Source organism: Gordionus sp. m RMFG-2023, chromosome 3 (assembly GCF_954871325.1).
Source record: "Gordionus sp. m RMFG-2023 chromosome 3, tfGorSpeb1-WG-v2, whole genome shotgun sequence".
Classification (NCBI taxonomy): domain Eukaryota; kingdom Metazoa; phylum Nematomorpha; class Gordioida; order Chordodea; family Parachordodidae; genus Gordionus; species Gordionus sp. m RMFG-2023.
In genome coordinates, this window is record NC_088777.1 from 2,148,260 (window position 1) to 2,155,718 (window position 7,459).

Consider the following 7,459-nt stretch of genomic DNA (forward strand, 5'->3'; position numbering starts at 1 on the left):
CTTAAGCAAAATCATCTTTTAAGGAATTTCTTAAAAATTATTTTATAAGTAGTTTTAATTCTGAGTAATTATGAGGGAAAAAAAATAATATGTGTTGAAGCAGTTGCCTTATGTATTATCACATTAAATCATTTTATATTGGATTAAGCTTCAGAAGTGCTTGACTAGTGTTGTTAATTTACTTGGTCGTAAAATTTACTACCTAATTTTGTGCTCATGCCTGCTCTGAGCACCAACCCTGAGCACAGACCCGGGTCCAGACCGGGGTCCAGATCAGGGGACCCGGTACAAAAACCCATTTATTTTTAAATTTTTTTTTGAACTTAGTAGAAAAGTATACATAAGATTTATTCGTTAAAAGAACAAGCGTTCCCTCTCGGTCTCGATAGGCTAATAGGGCTAGGTGTGTTAATTATATACTGTAGTCTACTAGTAATCATAATTATTATTCTAAAATGGGTGGGTCCAAGAGGTTATTAATATTTTTAACAACACGATGATATTGATATTATGGGCGTCAAATAAAAGGTGTTTTAATTAAATTTTTGACTATTAATACTTATTATTAATATTCTAATTAGGCGGGGGTCTACTAGGTCTTATGAGGTCAGAAATATTTTTAACAATGGGAAATATTGATATGGGCTTCAAATAAACGGGAATTTAATTATATCTTGATTGTAATCTAATTATTCAAAGTGGGCTGGTCTAGGAGGGCACATGAATATTTTTAACAATGCACTATTTATCCTCAATTTGAAAATTATGACCTGGAAACCCTGTTCACATTATTTAATAAATATATATTTTATTATATCATATTTGATATTCCCGGCACAAAAACCCATTTATTTTTTCCCCCAAAATTATATGTAGGATTTATTCATTAGGAGATCAGGCGTTCCCTCTCTACTTTGTACTGTAGGCTAATGTATAGGGCTTAGAAGGGGCAGGAATATTTTTATCCAAAATAATAATATAGGTTGTCCTGAGGAGTCAGGAATATTATTATCAACGCAAAATATTGACTGACAAAACTGATTATGACTTACGATAAACTCTATTGTGTTTATCAATATATTTTAACATTTTATTTTTAGTAAATTTACCAACCAAGGGCATCATACTATAAATAGTAGGATTTTTTTGATTTCTTTTAAAGACCTGATGTTGTAAATTTAACTAGAATATAATTTAAATAATTATTGTTTAAAAAATAAGAATATATTTTTATTAATAAATTTCTTCACATCCGTTTTTTTGATTTATAAATATTTATCCTTATTAAAAAATAAAAACTATATTTCCATTCCCCCTTCCATCTGTTTTTTCCCAAAAAATTATTATTTTTCATGATAATAATTTTTTTATTTAAAATCATTTAAGTAAAGATTAAAAAAATGTCCTCCATGAGATTTCAACATTTATAATTCCAAAGTGCCGATAACTGAGAATTTTGCCGTCGGAAGAAATTAATTAAGTAAGTCATTTTAATGATATACTGGCCATCCGTCAAGATAAAAAAAATAAAACAGATATATTTTGAAGTATCTATGTGACAATTGACAAACTTATGATATTAGAAATTTTGATATATATTTTTTATGAGAAATTATTTTTTCATGGTTAATCATAAACATTTTAATAATATCATTATGTGATATTTTATTATAATTTATATTTAAACAAATATATATAATTATAGTATTACGATAAATATAATGAAATAAAAAAATTATATAATATACATTTAAAATATATATATATATATTTTCCAATCCAAACCCATATAAAATATTATGTTAAAAATTCGTATTCCGTTATATAAAATTGTCATATTCCTATTACGAGTGAGTCTTGCACGGTAGAGAGAACATACATAAAGTTCCGCTTCAAATAATATTTTAACATATATGTAAATATTAATAATTTATTGAGATAAATAATATTATTATATGGCATGCATGATACTTAATGTTCTTAAACGGCGCGAATTTTACCAAATAAATATTCGCGCGCCTGCACTTAGCTAAATTTCAATTTATGTTTTTAAAATTGACTGCATTTGAGACTTTTAACAACACGAATAATAAATTAAAACTCAAAATAACCTATTAACATAAATATTTATTACAGATATTTTACTTAAATAAATTTCTAAACAAGTGATATTTTATATTTCTATTCTTACCTCTCTAATTGATGTATGTTTATTAAAAATATGGTTCCATATACTGTAACACCTGAGAAATTATTGCCATATTTCATCACGAATAGACATTATATCTATATCCCAGGAAGAGAGTGACATGCATTGCTTTAGCGTCGATGGGGCCATCCTGTTCCTCAGTTTTGTCATAATATTTCCGGCCAAAGAAAAGCTCTTTCCGATGCCACTGAGGTTGTCTGTTGGCATAGATAGTCCCTGGCCATCATTGCTAAATGAGGAAAACCATCAGCATTTCCTCTCCACCAATCTAATATATTTGTGATTTCGGGCGCGAGTGGTTCATTGAGGTATGTCGTTAATTGATTATTATCATTAGTGCCATTTGATGCTCCTTTTCTAAATATGGATAAATTTAAAATATCAAAGATTATGGATTTATAATAGAACATTTAACAAATAATACCTTTTTTTCAATCCCTGCAATATTGAAATAGTTTTAGAATTCGAGATATTATTTATTATTATCAAAATTATACGCATCTGGCCCTGACGTATATTTTGCAAAGTTTATGTTTATTTTAAATATATCTAAATATTTATCTGCAACGTCATCCTATAGATTTGTAATCAGGGTATTTTTGATCTTAGGATCAAATAACGACGCTGCGTAATTATATGGAGTGAATATATTATGACTATATTCTTCAGCTTTCTTTAACATAATAGTGGCTGCTTCTTTTATTGACAAATTTGAATATGCCACGGTATGATTTTTTAAATTCTCCAATATATCATTGAAGAATAATAGGGTCATCCCGATTGTGGGAGAATGAGTGGATATTTCTACTGTTATTTGATAAAAGGGTAGAAGAAATTCTTCCAACTCTAGGAATAACGAGTATTCATCAGAAGTTTGGGTAATATCCTCCCCTATTATACCTTGATCGCTCAGTTCATGAATTGAATCAATATTCTAGATAGATATATTAAGAAAAAGAATAAAATATACAATAATAATAATTACCTTATTAATGGCGGATATCATGAGGTACTTGCTGTTCCATATTGTTTTAACAGCTAAAGGTATTAATGTAGCCCCACATATGGCTTTATAAGATTGCATAAATTAGGGTCAGCTATGTAATTTATTAACTATATTTTCTATTTTTTCCAATTTCGCCTCAAAAAAATGAAGGCCCACCTTTACTATTAAATTAATGATGTGGGCCATGCAGCGATGCTCATATAAAATTTTCGAGTAATGGGTTTGATAATACTCTTGCAGCAGTTGTACTGCCTTGATCTCATTTAATCCGTTATCGTGTGTTATTGATATTATTTTATCACTTAATTTAAAATCTTCTAATGATTATAAAACAATTTTGCAGATATTATCTCCAGTGTGTGGGTGAGGAAACAAAATAATATCTAAAATCCTATTTACAATATCCCAATTGTTATCAATATAATGGAAAGTAATAGCACAGTAGGACGTGCTATTGTTAGCAGTCCATAAATCTGTACTTAAGGATATCATATTACTTTTATTTTTTAATTTATCAATTAAATTATTTTTTTGCAAAATTATAGACATTACCTAGGTTTTTTGTTATTGTTTGCTACACAACAGCTTGATATTCTTATTTGTAATAATAGAATATCCCCTTAAAAGCTGGGTTATCTATTATGTTAAAGGAACTATTAGTTTTTATTTAGAAAATTAAGATGAGTTTATTTATCATCAAATTTTCATGCGATAAAAGCTTTCTCATCCCCGGCATCGAGTCATAAATGGAACCCTGTGAGTGTGACATCTCTTTAAATATGTTAGGATGCACCGATTTGAGATGTTTTTTCAAATTCGCCAAATATATAAAATATAATTCATAAATTAGTAAAGGAAGTTTTTAATAAATAATATTTTTCGGTCTAAACCGTGCTCAGAACTTAAGTTAAAAAGCTAAATTTTTTATTTCTCAAGCCGGCTCTGGATAGGTTTAAGCCGTTGTTTCAGGCGGGCTCAAGAAATATTTAAAACAAAAATTTTAAATTATTGTTACTTTGGGAAGTTGAAAATTTGTATACACTTGGGCATAAATTACATTTTTTGCGTGTCTTGTTAGGAGTCATCGTAAATGAATTCTTAATGTCTATTGCTATGGATGATGACGATGAGGCTTCCTCAGAAAAAGAATCTACCATTTCTTCTATAGTTGATTGAGACAAAAATGAGAATTCATTAATTGGAGAAGATGGCATAGATTGGTCATCATTATCTGACCAATGAAAATGATTTTCAGAAAACATATTAAATATAAAAATTTTTAATTTATTTTATAAAATAAAAATGAAAATGAAAAAAAAATCTATTTAAAATTAGAATACAATAATATTCTTTATTTTTTAGTTAAAAATAGATTTACTTTTTGATATTTTTTAAAAATCAATAATAAATAAAATGTTAAGCTATAAAAAATTATTTTCCCAGTTGGAATTCAAAAAATAATAATATATTTATAATATTTATACTATAAATAACTTTATTTTTCCGTTTTTTTTATTTTAAAATATTTATCCTTATTAAAAAATAAAAACTATATTTTTATTCCCCCTTCCATCTGTTTTTTTCCAAAAAAATATGGTATCGGGCCCATCCGTTTGACTTTGTTTTGTCATTATACCATTTCGCGTCAATTTTTCGAAAAATTTTATCTAATTTTCAATACAAAGGTAAATAATAAATATTTACATATATATTTTATATAATTTTCAAAGCTTCCAAAAATTTGATATAAAATTTTCAATACAAAAAGGTAACTATTTTGATTACAACTTATTTTGTTACACTTTTGAAAAATTTGATATAAAATTTTCAAAAAGGTAAATATTTTGATTACAACATATTTTGTTACACTTTTCTTTAAATCAGGTAGCATAGTCATTTACTCCACTCTGTAAATAATACCTTCCTCATATAGAAGGTCAATATATTATAAAAAACAAAATATATTTTACAATGGAAAAGGTTATACAGTAAATAACCTATTTACTTTGACCACAGCATGCAATGGTAAATTATTTAATATACAATATGTGATTTATTGTTTTCTAGATGTTTGCAAATATTTGACTGCAAGAAGAGAAAGTATTTTACAAAATAACATAAAATATTATACTATTTTTTTAAAATAATTAATCAAATTTTTTTTAATATATTATCTTTTAAATTTTATTAAAAATAGTTCATCTAAATTGTGATATAATATTATCCTTTAATTTTATTATAAATACAAATTTATTTTAAACAAATTTTTCCTTAAGTATCTGGCAATCAGGCTGGTGATGGAGACAATAATATATTGATATCTGGGGTCTTTTTGGAAGAAGATCAAGAAACCGTTTCTTCCAATCTCAATCAAGTGCAAGAGGCTGGGGAGAGTGTTGGAGGAAGTATTTTACAAAATAACATAAAATATTATACTTTAAATTTTTTTAAAATAATTAATCAAAATTTTGTTAATATATTATCTTTTAAATTTTATTAAAAATAGTTCATCTAAATTGTGATATAATATTATCCTTTAACTTTATTATAAATAACAAATTTTTTTTAAATAAATTTTTCCTTAAGTATCTGGCAATCAGGTTGGTGATGGAGACAGAAATGTGGTGATATCTGGGGTCTTTTTGGAAGATGATCAAGAACCCGTTTCTTCCAATCTCAATCAAGTGTAATAGGCTGGGGAGATTGTTGGAGGAAGTATTTTACAAAATAACATAAAATATTATACTTTAAATTTTTTTAAAATAATTAATCAGAATTTTGTTAATATATTATCTTTTAAATTTTATTAAAAATAGTTCATCTAAATTGTGATATAATATTATCCTTTAACTTTATTATAAATAACAAATTTTTTTAAAATAAATTTTTCCTTAAGTATCTGGCAATCAGGTTGGTGATGGAGACAGAAATGTGGTGATATCTGGGGTCTTTTTGGAAGATGATCAAGAACCCGTTTCTTCCAATCTCAATCAAGTGCAAGAGGCTGGGGAGATTGTTGGAGGAAGTATTTTACAAAATAACATAAAATATTATACTTTAAATTTTTTTAAAATAATTAATCAATTTTGTTAATATATTATCTTTTAAATTTTATTAAAAATAGTTCATCTAAATTGTGATATAATATTATCCTTTAACTTTATTATAAATAAGAAATTTTTTTAAAATAAATTTTTCCTTAAGTATCTGGCAATCAGGCTGGTGATGGAGACAGAAATGTGGTGATATCTGGGGTCTTTTGGAATAAGATCAAGAACCCGTTTCTTCCAATCTCAATCAAGTGCAAGAGGCTGTGGAGAGTGTTGGAGTAAGTATTTTACAAAATAACATAAAATATTATACTTTAAATTTTTTTAAAATAATTAATCAAAATTTTGTTAATATATTATCTTTTAAATTCTATTAAAAATAGTTCATCTAAATTGTGATATAATATTATCCTTTTTGATAATAAGTTATTATAGTTTTATATTTTTGCTTATATAACATGTATCGTGTAACTTATGAAAATGATTATATAATTACACACAAAAAAAAACAAGTTATTACAACAATATATAATTATATAAATATTAATTATTAGATAATATTCGTAAATAAAAGAATATATATTAATACTTGTATTTCCTTTTTTATCCCACAATAAATAATTTAAAATCATTTAATATAATTACATTAAAAATATTAATACTAATTACATTTTAAATTTCGATAATATTAAATCCGCAAGTTGGCGTTTACTATTTTAAAAATATTATTATAATAAAAATATAATAATTTAGGAAAGTTATATATATATAAATATATATATCAGAATTTACTCACTTAAAACATTAAAGGTTCATTTTAATAAACTGAATTACTATCAATACGTATGGTGGAAGGGCCATATGTATAATATTTTTAAAAAAAGTCATTAACCAGTAAGTTATGATATTCAATAATACCAAGTGATTATTAAAATAAAAAAAAAATTAAATATTATTTATCTAACAATATTATAGTATATGATTAATTTTTATTTATATATATTAGAATCATATTTAAATAAAATATTTCATAAACACGATGGCATTCATTCATTTACCTATTTTTTTTTACCTCATTTTATCGGATGATTACAATCATAGCAGTAGTGTTGTTAAACGGCTAACTCAATACTTCATCCAGAAAAATATTACCCAAGCCTGAAGATTTTGCTAATAGAAGGAACAAAAGTCTTT

General features: G+C 25.4%; 1 long non-coding RNA gene across 2 annotated transcripts; it reads left to right on the plus strand.

The window, feature by feature from the left end:
• The first annotated feature begins 5,491 nt into the window (after positions 1–5,491).
• LOC135927336 (uncharacterized) lies at positions 5,492–6,529 on the plus strand. 2 transcript variants are annotated; one of them, XR_010572045.1, is made up of 4 exons: positions 5,492–5,620; positions 5,802–5,930; positions 6,112–6,240; positions 6,420–6,529. It is a non-coding gene; the product is annotated as an uncharacterized LOC135927336 (long non-coding RNA). The 2 variants fall into 2 exon arrangements; XR_010572046.1 differs by lacking the exon at positions 5,802–5,930 and having other exon boundaries at positions 5,524–5,620.
• The last annotated feature ends 930 nt before the right edge of the window (positions 6,530–7,459 follow it).